The sequence below is a fragment of the Emys orbicularis genome, chromosome 1 (assembly GCF_028017835.1).
Source record: "Emys orbicularis isolate rEmyOrb1 chromosome 1, rEmyOrb1.hap1, whole genome shotgun sequence".
Lineage (NCBI taxonomy): Eukaryota > Metazoa > Chordata > Testudines > Emydidae > Emys > Emys orbicularis.
Window position 1 is genome coordinate 35,008,466 of NC_088683.1, and position 13,903 is coordinate 35,022,368.

Sequence of the window (13,903 nt, forward strand, 5' to 3'; positions counted from 1 at the left end):
TGTCAGTGGTCGGCAACCTTCGGCACGCGACCCATCAGGATAATCCGCTGGTGGGCCATGAGACAGTTTGTTTACATTGACTGTCTGGAGGCACGCCCCCCTGCCTCCCCGCAGCTCCCAGTGGCTGCGGTTCGCTGTTAATGGGAACTGCGGGAAGCGGTGGCCAGCACGTCCCTGCGGTTCGATGCTTCCCGCAGCTCCCATTGGCCAGAACAGCGAGCCGCGGCCACTGGGAGCTGCAGGGGGCTGTGCCTGTGGACGGTCAATGTAAACAAAATATCTTGCGGCCCGCCAGCGGATTACCCTGATGGGTCGCGTTCCAAAGGTTGCTGACCCCTGCTTTACATTTTTTTTTAAGAAAATTGCTTTTTAAAATACCAGGTGGTGTGCATACCTAAGCTGTGTAACGCCATGATCTTCTTGTTGAACCCCTCATCCTTCATGATCTCATCCTCTCTCTTCTGCTTGGTACCTCCACTTGTTGCATTGCATTTAAAGTTAGACTGTGATCTCTTTTAGGCGAAGGACCATGGGTGAAATCCTGATCCCATTCAATGGGGTATTTTTCTATTGATTTCAATGTAACTAGGATTTCACCCCATGACTGTGCTTTTCATTACCATGCTCCATTTGGTGGCTGGTGAGGTGTGGTGTCACAGGGTGACTGGCCCCTTTAAGCAAAAGTGGGGCCAGCCCCACCTGCGCCTTAATTAGCTACTTCCCAGTTTAAGGAGATGGGACTATTTGGGTCAGGTATTAGCCTGGTGAATACCTGGCCCACATAAAAAGTGTTGAGAGAAATCAGGAGGAGAGGAACTACAGGAAGTATGTTAGGCTTCAATGGGAGGCCATGAGGTAGAGATTGTAGGCAGTAAGTAGGTCCTGGAGGGAGGCTTCTAGAAACCCCAGGAGGAGAGGAAGTGGGAACCTGCTAGGAAAAGGGTCTTCCAGGGAGAAGTGCAGTGCTCAGCATGGGAGAACTCTGCAGAGTCCAGGAGTAAGGATGAAGAGCAGGGAACTTCAGTGCGTGGTAGCCTGTGAGAGGGATTCCAGACAAAACAGCCTGGGAGTCGGCCTCTATGACAGAGCAGGGAAGAACTTAAAGGTAGCCCAGAAGAAGGGGCCAAGAACTGGGCTTGGAAGGTGGTCTGAAGGGTAGACTAAGAGGGGCAGAAGAACTGTCTGTTTGTTTGACTTTTAGTTGGAGTTTTGTTACCATGGAAAGGGACTGAACTTGAAAGGTGACCTGGCTGGTGGGCTGAGCCACAGCAGAACCAGTATGGCTGACAATAGAGGGCACTAGAATGGAAGACTCACTGTAATTCTGAATCTTGGCATGTGGGGGCTCTCTGGTGGTGAGTCCCTCCCCATTCCAGGGGTGTACGAAATAATTATAAGTTCACAATTGGGAGCCTCTGCACCAAAGAATCCTACGGGTAGACTCCTTAGGGGGGTAGGCTATGAATGAAGTGTGTTGAGAAAGCTGCATGGGAAAGTTTTCAAAATACTTGCCCACACAGTAACTGGCTTTAGCAAATGCTTTAAGCACCAAATCCACAGAAACAATACAAAGCAAGATAACACTGTTGGAATCTAGAACTAGTTTTCTTGTGATTTTCAAAAGGAAGAAAGGAGAGTAGCAAAATACGGACCCTGGACTTCAGAAAAGCAGACTTTGACTCCCATAGGGAACTGATGGGCAGGATCTCCTGGAAGGCTAATATGAGGGGGAAAGGAGTCCAGGAAAGCTGGCTGTATTTTAAAGAAGCCTTATTGAGGGCGCAGAAACAAACCATCCTAATGTGCAGAAAGAATAGCAAATATGGCAGGCGACCAGCTTGTCTTAACAGTGAAATTTTTGGTGAGCTTAAACACAAAAAGGAAGCTTACAAGAAGTGGAAACTTGGTCAGATGACTAGGGAAGAGTATACAAATATTGCTCGAGCATGCAGGGGTGTAATCAGGAAGGCCAAAACACATCTGGAGTTGCAGCTAGCAAGGGATGTGAAGGGTAACAAGAAGGTTTTCTACAGGTATGTTAGCAACAAGAAAAAGGTCAGAAAAAGTGTGGGACCCTTAATGAATGGGGGAGGCAACCTAGTGACAGATGATGTGGAAAAGGCTAAAGCACTCAATGCTTTTTTTGCCTCGGTCTTCACAGGCAAGGTCAGCTCCCACACTGCTGTCCTGGGCAACACAGTACTGGGGAGGAGATGAGCAGCCCTCAGTGGTGAAATAACAGGTTAAGGACTATTTAAAAAAGCTGGACATGCACAAGTCCATGTGTCCAGATCTAATGCATCCAAGGGTGCTGAGGGAATTGGATGATGTGATTGCAGAGCCATTGGCCATTATCTTTGAAAACTCGTGGTGGGGGAGGTCCCAGACAATTGGAAAAAGGCAAATATAGTGCCCATCTTTAAAAAAGGGAAGAAGGAGAACCTGGGGAACTACAGACCGGTCAGCCTCACCTCAGTCCCTGGAAAAATCATGGAGCAGGTCCTCAAGGAAACCATTTTGAAGCACTTGGAGGAGAGGAAGGTGATCAGAAACAGAACAAGGAGCAATGGTTTCAAATTGCAGTGGGGGAGGTCTAGGTTGGATATTAGGAAACATTATTTCACTAGGAGGGTGGTGAAGCACTGGGATGGGTTACCTAGGGAGGTGGTGGAATCTCCATCCTTAGAGGTTTTTAAGGCCCGGCTTGACAAAGCCCTGGCTGGGATGATTTAGTTGGGGTTGGTCCTGCTTTGAGCAGGGGGTTGAACTAGAAGACCTCCTGAGGTCTCTTCCAAACCTAATCTTCTATGATTCTTCTACCATTCTATGACTCTTCTTCAGCAACAGAGAAGATGTGGATGACATTACAGAGCATGAGAAGAATTTGTTTCAACTGGGATGCAACATGTTTGAAGAAACTAGAAGGGAGTAGGCAAGAAGGGAAGAAATAATTCTTTCTGTGAAATATCGCGGGTAGCATGTGAATTATTGTCCATTATTCACTCAGCAGAGTGAATTATTGTCCATTATTCACTCAGCAGAGGTCTCCAGCTAACTTACAACCATTGCCAATAAACAATTATTTCTAAATCTCTTCACACTACGGTATGTCACTGAGAAGAACTTATTCACTATTTTATCAGCAGAAGGCATCCTAAAGAAGGAAAAGGCAGCTCAGGCCAACGTGATCTCATCATAAGAATTTTTATAACTATTAGTGCTGAAACCCGAATTCCATCTCCTTTTCAGAATGTTTGACCCTAGTGCCATGAAAGAGAGTACAGTACGGTACTGATTAGCCTATAGATGAATAAACCTAAGCACTCTCAAAATCCTACAAAGGACTTTCAAATGCTCAGGCAGAAACTGTAAAATCTTATAAAGTATACACTAGCAAATTTTGTAGCCCTAGTTCACTGGGCATATGGTAGAGAAGTTATAATGTAGACAGGACTTATGAAATTTTACCACCAGTTATCTAAACCTAATCTAAGATAACATTTCAGTATAAAACTTTCTATTTGAGAGTGGGAAGGAAAAAACACTTCCTATTTCCTATTGCAAAAGACTGACTTGCAGCATATAGGCTGTTGAAACCCACATTCCAGCTGTTATGGCTGGAGGTTCTGCTTCCCACAGACTTTCTGACCCCTGAACTCCTGCTGGAGATGATTCTCAAAGAAGAGGAAAAAGTATAAAGAGTGGGGAACAGATGTCCCAAGTTATTCCGGCCTTTTTCTCTACCCACAGCAGCCACAATACCTGAGGAACAAAGAAACGGACTAGGACTGAGGGAGGGATCCCGTCCAAAAGGATTTCAGCCAGCAAGACTGCTGAAACGTGGTGAGAGAGACTTCTGCTTTAAATTCACTTAGCTTGTTAAGTTAGGTATCAGTTGCATTTACTTTTATTTTCTTGTAACCAATTCTGACTTTTGTGTCTCATTACTTGTAATCACTTAAAAGCTATCTGTCTGTAGTTAACAAACTTGTTTTATTGTTTTTTCTAAACCAGTGTGCTTGGATTGAAGTGTTTGGGAAACTCCATTTGAGATAACAGGATCTGTGCATATCATCTTCTATTAATAAAATGATGGACTTTATATGAGCTTGTGTTGTCCAGAAGAGAGCTGGGCAGTACAAGAAGCACAATTCTGGGGGAAAGTCTGGGACTAGGAATTTGCCGGTGTTGCTCTTCAGTGTAATTCAAGAGTGGCTGGCCATAGCACTCATACATTATAGCTGGGATTAATTTACATGCTGGGGGCTGTGTGTGGGCAGACCAGGAGTGATTTCTGTCACAGTGAAGCAGTGCAAAAGGCACCCCAGGTTGGAGAATTGAGGGAACACAGCTGTTCAACAGTCCAGATTGTACCCTGAGTAATATCACACAGGAACCTATTGCTTTCACACCCGTACCTGAGTGCCTCCCTCTGGAATCTCTGGGTGAAATCCTGGCACCATGGAAGTCAATGGGGACACGATTTCACCCTTTGTCTTCAGCGAGGCTGCATGTGTGCAAACAAGGGCAGCATTTGGCCCTGCAGTTGGAACTTAGTTAACAAGGGTTTTGCTGGTTTGTGAGATGGAATAGAATCCAGCTCACTCTCCCTAGGCTGTATTGCCTGTGTAGGGATGGCAGGGGTTAAACTTTTATTTTGTAACTATAAAGTAAGCAGATAGTTCACAAAATACCCACAAGGAGCTAATGTTTTGAGTAAATAGGGTGACATCAACATGTAACATAATACTCTTTCAGTGGTGGTTTTGGGGATTGAAGCAGTGCATTGTAAAGCACGAACCACTGTTACCTGAGCCAAAGAGCCAGGTATATTAACACAAAGGCTGTAGTGGACGCCATAGGTCGAACTAGCCACTAGAGGGGGACAGAGAGCCCCACGCTGCTAGCATATGCTACAGATACACAGTAGCATTTAGATTAGAAGCACGCTTTAAACCAAAATCAAAGCTATAGATTGCAAAACATGGTGGAGCAAAAGGTGCTATATCAATGTAAGATCCTATTAAGTAGCAATTTTGTAAACTATTCAGCCCTTTTGCCTCATTGACAGCCCAATTTTGCCACCCATACACATGCTGACTAGGACTTTACTGTCACAAATACTCCTGTTGAAGTCCATGACGCTACATGCTCAAACTAAGGAAGAATGACAGAATCAGTCCCTGAATGTGTGGCCCTGAATGGCATCCTGATGATGATCCATGTGCTGCATTTGATGTGATGCAATATTTTGTAGCAAATGAGCAGAGCTGATTTTGACAAAAAAATATGCACTGGAATCAGGTTTACAAAGCTGGCATGACAATGACAAAACCAGGCTCAAAATCTTGTGGGGGTGGGGTAGGGGGGTATGACCCACTCTATGTGAGCTGAATTTTGCAGGGCTTAATCAACTAAAAAGCCATTTCAGCTCTGGCAGTGTCAAGTTTAAACATTAAGCGGGAGTTGTTTTAATGCTTCATAACACAACTCCTGCAATAGTGGTTAGTATGCACTGTGTGCATAGAGGAGACAGAGTGAACGAAATTTAAATGGCCTCAATACAAAACAAATGGGGAACATAAGGCTTTTGAGTCAGAGAGGTTTCACTGCCTCTTATTGTTTTAGCCTTTCCCTCCTTTTATTTTAGACAGTTGAAGTTTATCCTTAAAATTTCAAAGCTTCTGTATTTATCTACTAAGCAGCTGGTGCTATTTGTTCCCCATGATTTAATTTATTTATTACCCCATATTCAAAAGGCACATAACTCTATCTCCTAACGATTCTACTGCGTTCTCTTTAAATTTAAACAGTCGATCAGTTGTTTTGGTACATTGTCTTTTGGTTTTCTTTGAAAGAGCAATTAAACTTAAATGCATTTTTCCCTAAAGAAGGAATTTAATCAAAGTGAAGGATAGATATAGGTAATGCTGTACTTACAGTCACTTACCACAAAATATTATGGTTCTATAAAAGCTGCAATTTGACTTTGTTCTTTGACTAAGCAGTTTTAAAAGGTTGCAATTGCTGTTGCTATGTCGCATCTAATCTGTAATCCAGAGAACGTGTCAACATACATTAAAATAAAATGTGTTTATTTTAATTGTCCCGTCCCCCCATGCTTAGCTTTAGGTAACAATTATTTATTTTGGTATCCATATTTTATTGTGCTGCACAAGCAGGAATGAAAGAATCCTACACAGAGAAGAACAACAGATTCTATCACCCCAGCACTTGATTTCTGATTCTTTTGTAAGAGATTAAAAATACATCTTTTCTTCACTCACTTTCCTTTTGCTGCCTTTTTACATTGAAGCTATAAGTCTGTCTATTGAGGAAACATTGTTAGGTAGGTAACCTCTTTTGATCTTCATGAGAGTTAGCTATGGAAGAGGGAAATGACTTTGCCACAGAGGAATTGGAATAAGAAGTGAACAATGGCTGGGTAATATTGCCTTTTTCTATGTTTTTCTTTCCCTATTGAAGGAGAAGAACAGAGCTCCTTAATAAAGATGCTATTGCTTGCAAGATCTTCTATCTTCAATGAACTTTGAGGGAAAAGAATCAGCAGTCACCTCACACATGCAAACTTTATAGCCTTTGGTGCAAAATCTCAAATAGCAGTTGAGTGTTGCCACCACTGGATCATAATTGTCTTGCTGATGTACTTGTTTATCTCTTAGCCAACACCTAAAATAATCCATTTGGCGGCCACTGTCTACATTTACTAGTTGGCAGATGGGACAAGCACTAGCTGAATAACAAAATCAGATTAAGTTTTGATATTGTAAGGGAAGACAAGTTTCCGGTTTATACAGTGGATTCATTAGCTACTAACTTTTCAGGTTTCTTTCTTGTCAAAATGCCAAGAGAGGTGGCTGCTCTGCATTTTTCCTATTCTAAAGTTTCTAAGAGTATGAAGATTAAAGAGCCAAATTGCACTCTGGGAACCTAGAAGCAAGCTGATGTTATAGCCCTCTGTGTTAGTGCAATCAGGGGCTGAATTTAAGGGAAAATCTATAGGTACTTAACATTCCATCTCCCTAAAAGTTCAGCTCTGATTTTTTGGAGAAAGCAATTTACAGCACACATGTGCCTCCCTGCAATCCCTCTGATGTTTCAACATGGATGATGAGCGAAGTGGGGTGGGGGGAGTCAGGTAAGTATTATTTCCTTTCAGCACATGGGGAAACCAACGCAGAGAGGTTATGTGACCAGAACCACAGAGGAGTTGGTGTCAGAGAAGGAAATAGTATGCAAGAGTCCTTTTCACTCTGTCTTAGTACATTAGGTCATGTCACATTTCACTCTGTTGAGCTGCCCCTCCTCAGAGCCAGAGATTGCATGGGTTACTTAATAGAGGAGCCATCTCTGCAGCAGGCAAATTGCACCTTCCTGTGCCAGCCTGACCCACTGACTGGGGAAGTGCAGCTTAGTTCTTTGCTGCAGGTTCCCAGTATCGCTGGTCGTGCAGGTACTGAATTAATGCATCTCCTGGGTGCTCCAGCTATGCTGCCTTCAGAGTCACAGCCAGACACAATTGAGAAAGTGTGGGGTCCCCTGAGCAAAGGGAATTTGTGGATACCTTGTGCGTTTTGTGGCTGGTGGTCTTTTCACAGCTGAGGTGGACCTGGTAATTTTTTCACTGCTCAGGACAAGTATGAATTCTCTCTCTCTCTCTCTCTCTCTCTCTCTCACACACACACACACACACTCTCACACACACACACACACACACACACTCACACACACCCCATTTTTGCATAGGAACCACTTTCTGTTTGTGATAGATACCTGATGGCAGTCCCAGAGACTGAATTTATCCACAGAAAAGGCAATAGCAGTACAAGCTTCCCCACAAATCTGACCTGGATGTACCACTTCTTTTATGGCTCAGAACATAGTTCATACTCCATATCTATTTAGTCTTTGGCTTCTCTGCTGAGACTATTAGTAAGGGGATCAATTAGACTATGTCTACACTATGGACCTTACAGTGGCACAGCTGTACCACTGCATTTGTGCTGCTGTAATACCAGTGGGAGGGAGATCTCCCGCCCAATGAGCAGCAATAGCTATGTCGGTGGGAGACACTCTCCCACCAACATAACACTGTCTACACTCGCACTTTTGTCAGTGAAACTTTTGTCGGTGTTTTTTTCCACACCCCTGACCAAGAAAAGATTTGCCGACAAAAGTGCTAGTGTAGACAAAGCCTAAGTTTAGTTGTGGCAGTGGTTTTAGTGATATAGACAGTCGGTCTACTGGCGTATGGACTGAGATCCTCTCACTGTAGGGGAGAGACCTCAATATTAATGGAAAATGATATTACAAAAATATTGTGACTTTTTTTTAATGTGAGGTCATTAAACTTGTCTGTGCCTTTACTGAAGCTTGGGATGTATTCATTATTTTCACACATATGGTACTTAGAGAGAAGTACCTCACATGCCCATATTTTTGCTTGTTTAATTATATGAAATATTCAAGCTAGCCAAAGGAATTCCAGGAGGCTTTTTGCTTTCTGTCATCCCAGGGACAGACAAACCAAAAGAGAGTTTTATCTAGACCAGGACACTTCTCTTTGTATAAATGCCAATTTGGTACAAATATAACCTTCTCTCAAGAAACCAAACATATAAAACATTAATGTTTTAGGAAAAGTCCTGATTGTGAAAAGCAATATAGGGTTGTGTGATCGGAGCAATAAATCTAGATATAAATTGAGCTTTTTCAGTCTCCCAAGAAAAATTTCTAAGTAAACCCACACAAAGAATTGTTGAAATGAATTTTATATTAGAACTTTACGCTAAAAACATAATTCAGAAAAGCCTCTAGGAAAAATGTGTATTTTTGCTTATTTCTTAAGTGTTGAAATGGAAAAATGTTTGGAATGACATATTTGTGAGTATTTTAATTAAATACAAAGCATCTAATGTAATTTCATAACATTCTTGATATGTAAATAGAAAAGTGCTTTATGTACCAGCATAGAAATCTAATAATCTTGCAAAACTAATTACTAATGTAAGAAGCCATTTAAGGAGAGAATATTTACATGATGCTAGAAGACCAGGTGCCAGTTCACACAAGAGCCCCAGGCCTAACTTAATGTTTACAAATACATAGCCAGGTCAATTCACTTGTGAATTAGTATAGATCAAAGGGATTGTTAAATGTATGCGAGTGCATTTGGTGTTTAAACTTCATGAAAACGAATGGGAGATTACTTGCATTGTTTTCACTTATCTGTATCCTGTTATAACGTAGTCACAAACATTTACATTGTGTATATCCCTGAAACTAAATAGACTATCAAATGGAAAGAAGTTTTGTAGAGTGCAAATGAAGCACTTTAACAGAAAAGAGCTAATTTCAAAGCAAGTGAACATTGTGTGTGATGAGTGGAGGCCAAAGATTCAAAATGCATTCCTCACTCTCCATCATCAAAGGAAAAGCCCATGTGGGTAGTGACACTGCCAGCTTGTTTTCTGTGAGAAGAAGCTGTAACCATGAATTCAAGGAAAGATCCTTCATCTCTGGACTGTTTGGACTCTTACAGGGAAGTGCACCTGATGCAAAGTGGAGATCCCCAGAGACAATCTGGGTACCCTGAAAATATTTCTGGGAAACTGCCAGTTTATTACATCATTGCCAGCATTTGGAATTACAAACTGTGACTCACCTGTGCATGTATTGCACCTGCTTTAAACTCTCAATAATTTTCATTTCCTTTTCTTAGCTAATAAATCTTTAGTTAGTTTACTATAGAATTGGCTGCCAACATTGTCTTTGGTGTAAGATCTAGAATACCAACTGATCTGGGGTAAGTGACTGTTCTCTTGCGACTGGGAGCAATCTGATGTGATGTGATTTTTGGTTTGAGTGACCTTTTATAACAAACTGTATATAATTTTGCAACATAAGGGCAGGTGGAGCCTATTTGGTATATAATTGATAAGCGGGATGGCAGTAAAAAAATACCTTTTTTAAAGCTAATATTAAATTACCCTCAAATGGCCCATGGAAAAGTCCAAAGAAACCCATGCCATTGTAGCTGAGGTACTTAACCAGGAAACAATACCACCAAAGCAACATACAGGGAGTACATCCTCTCCTCCCTCCCCCAGACACACATTAAGGGAGTAAGTATGCTTTCCTATCTTCAGACATACATCTTGGCTCCCCCCACTCAAAGCCCTCTCCCCACCCACAGGAGAGGAAGTATGCATGTCCCAGTCCACACACACATGCCAGTATTTTCAGAAGAATTCAGCATCCAGAACTGGGCTAGATTTTCAAAAGAGATTGGCATCCTGGATGCTCATTGGGTGCTGAGCTCTTTTGAAATCGGGACCTAAGTATCATAATTGAAACTGTTAGTTGCTGAACACTTTTGAAAATCTGGATCTTTTCATTACTTGGTATTATGGCTCTCTTTCTACCCTGCTCAGATCTCAGACACCACCACCATTTTAAACTGAAATGTGCCATTTTGTATCTCAAATTCCTTTTATTGCCTTCAATTTCTTGTTTATTTTTAAAAACTAAAACAAAAACCACATAAGGGATTAATGTCTTCAATCCTGCATTTTTCCCCTTCTTCCTCGTGGTGTAATTTCTAATAAAAAAAAGAGGAAAGAAGAAAAAATTTAAAATATCATTTATAATGTTGGTGTCTTATTCACAATTTCAGCAAGGCAATGCATGCATGAGAGATTAGATACGCAAAGTGCTATGTGACCCTTGAACAACAAGCAGGTGCTACCTGATGGTTCATGGATGTCAGTAGTCTGTGGATGAGGTAGTATTGACGTTTTTGGCTGTATCATATTTTCACAGGTAACAATGTCTTCATCTCTCCTAAGGACATTTGGCTAGCCAAATTCCCAGGGCACCAATGGTCACAGCTCCCTATTTCTACGGTCTCCTTAATTTCCCACCCTTCATCTCCAATTTCATAACCTCATTCCACCCTTTTAATTTTCCTAAATCAACATGACACATGCCATCCAGTAGATGGCAGCGGTACACCCACATCACCATGCTTAATTGGGCACAGCAAACAAGGAGCAACCGAATGAAAAAAAATTCCGAGATGATGATTAAAACTCTTTTAAAGACCATTTGAGATTATCCTCAAATGATTTGCCTTTTCCTAGGTAGGAAATTATTTGCCTTGATGTTTAAATTAGAAGGAACACAGTTTGCTCTCCAGTTCTGAGCAGAGTGTGTTAGAATGCCTCTGTTACATATGAATAAATAAGAACATTTCATTTGCCATGTCATAGTCAGTTACCATTAAATCGTATTGATGAAGAGATCTACATATGGAAATTAGAAGTCTGAATGGCTCCAGTAGTTTTTCACATTGAGGTTGCTGGTTTGACTCCAGCCCCAGTCAAGAGTAACTGAACTCTGTTAAAATTAGATTGTTGTTCCATGGCTCTGTGAAATGAGTTATGTGGAGTAGAAAGAGCTAATTTTAAATTGTTGGGTGTCAAGTAATTGTATTTTAAAAATTACTAAAAATATTTAGGTTAGAGAAACAAGTCATGGTAGATGTGCTCTTAGTAACTGTTTCTCATGCTGCCAACTGAGGGGTGTAACTCCCACTCTTTTCGTGACAATTTTTTTTTACATACCTTAAAGTTTAAAAATAAGCAAAATAATCAGAATTGCTAACCATAGGGATTTTATTGGAAAAGAAAGCATTAAACAAAACAACACAAATGATAAACTGGTTACTTTCATTACTCTCTCTTCTGTATGTCTCTCTGGGTATGTCTACACTACCCGCCAGATCAGCGGGTAGCGATCGATCTATCGGGGATCGATTTATCGCATCTAGTGTAGACGGGATAAATCAATCCCCGATCGCTCTCCCGTAAACTGCTGAACTCCAGCAGTGCGAGAGGCGGAAGCAAAGTCGACGGGGGAGCCACGGCCGTCAATCCAGCACTGCAAGGACGTGAAGTAAGTAATTTTAATTCGATTTAAGATGCATCGACTTCAGCTACGCTATTCTCGTAGCGGAAGTTGCGTATCTTAGATCAATCCCCCCACCCCCAGTGTAGACCAGGCCTCTTTAGACATTTTTTAACAGAGATTACACCTTTGAGAGGGGACTGCCCTTGGGACATTCTGTGTTTGGCAAGTTAAGACTAACATATATTGTTTCCCAAAATTATTAGATTTGTACTTCATAGATACTTAGGATATCTCCATTAATTATATCTCCTAGAGCTAGAAGGGACCTTGAAAGGTCATCGAGTCCAGCCCCCTGCCTTCACTAGCAGGACCAAGTACTGATTTTGCCCCAGATCCCTAAGTGGCTCCCTCAAGGATTGAGCTAACAACCCTGGGTTTAGCAGGCCAATGCTTAAACCACTGAGCTATCCCTCCCCCCAGTCTGGTTGAACCTGGAGAATGTATAAAGAAATTGATGACAAATTGCTCATCATGGTGTTTTTCCAGTGTCTACCAGCCTAGCTTCAAGACTTCATATCTACTAGGGCCAAATTCATTATTAATTCCACTGACTTCAAATACCAGCAAAGATGAATTTCATCCATTGTCCTTAAAATTAATCAATTCTTTGTTAGAATTGAAATGTCATCCGTTTTTCTTTTAAGACACTCTTTCAGAAGCAAGAGTGCAGCCAAAAAGCAATTAATTTCCCCATATGGTATCTCTTCCAGCATTAACCATTGCATCAGGTTTTGCATAGAGAACATGGATGTAACATCATGCCTTATATTTACCTGATATCTAAACATCTAATATTGCCTAAAATGTGGACACACGTAGAGGCCAAAACATACCTTTTAAATATTTAACATTTTTCCTTTTTGAATAGTATGTAAAAACCCCTCCTGACTTGCACACTAAAGACATTGGCATAATATAACCATTTAAATTGCTTAGTGATGGGTAGCATCCTCCTAGAGCAGCAGGTACTCCAGTCTCTGCAGTATCACAAGTAATAATTGAATCGAACAAGCTTTTTATCAGACATCCTAAAGGTTAACCTGCTTCGAAGAATGTTCATCCTGCCACAGTGATAGATGGATATTCTGTGCTATAAAAGTCCAACGTAAAGAGAAATAATCTTGAAACCATGGCATTTCACAAACACAGTACTTGTATCATCCCAAGAGCAAACAGAGTTTAAGATTAAATGGTGATTGCTAGTGCAAACCTGCTTAGAGTTTTTTCTGAGAAAATCACCCCTAGCAATGTTTAGTGAAACATCAAGTACTCAGAGGTAAAATTATTCTTGTTACATAAAAAATTGTTTAAATGTGGCATTTCCTCCAGTTGCATGGAACAATCAGGGGGTTATTAATTGCTTACATGTTAAGGAGACTGGCAGTTTGGTTGCTTCTAGTAAATAATAAAATGTACCTTACGGATTCAGTACAGAATTCATCTAAGCTTGTGGAACTGTATTAATTCAGTATATCATTGTTATAAAAATTGCTTTGTGCAGTTAGATAATATAATAAAGGGTAATTTAGTGCTCTTATTTTCAAATAATGTTTTTGTGCAACATTCATTCACGTTTCCCTTTGTTTTATGTTTGCAATTAATGTAAAACAATATTTTTCTGTTAGGGAAAAATTCATTTAACTATACTAAAGAAATGTTCTAAGCTGGATAATAATAAAAATTAATTCCTCTACTCTCTAGAGAGCTCTCAGACGGTTCAGGCGATGAAGTCAATGGTTTTGGTTAGTGTGTTCTTTCCCTAGAGTTATTGTCTGTCCGGGAAATTGATGGGGATGGGCCTACTCATACCCCACTGCACAGAAGTAGAAGTTTTATTTAGCCAGTATTTGACAATCTAAGGCATGGATTCGGTAAAGCACTGAGGTACTAGCTTAACTTTAAGTATATGCCT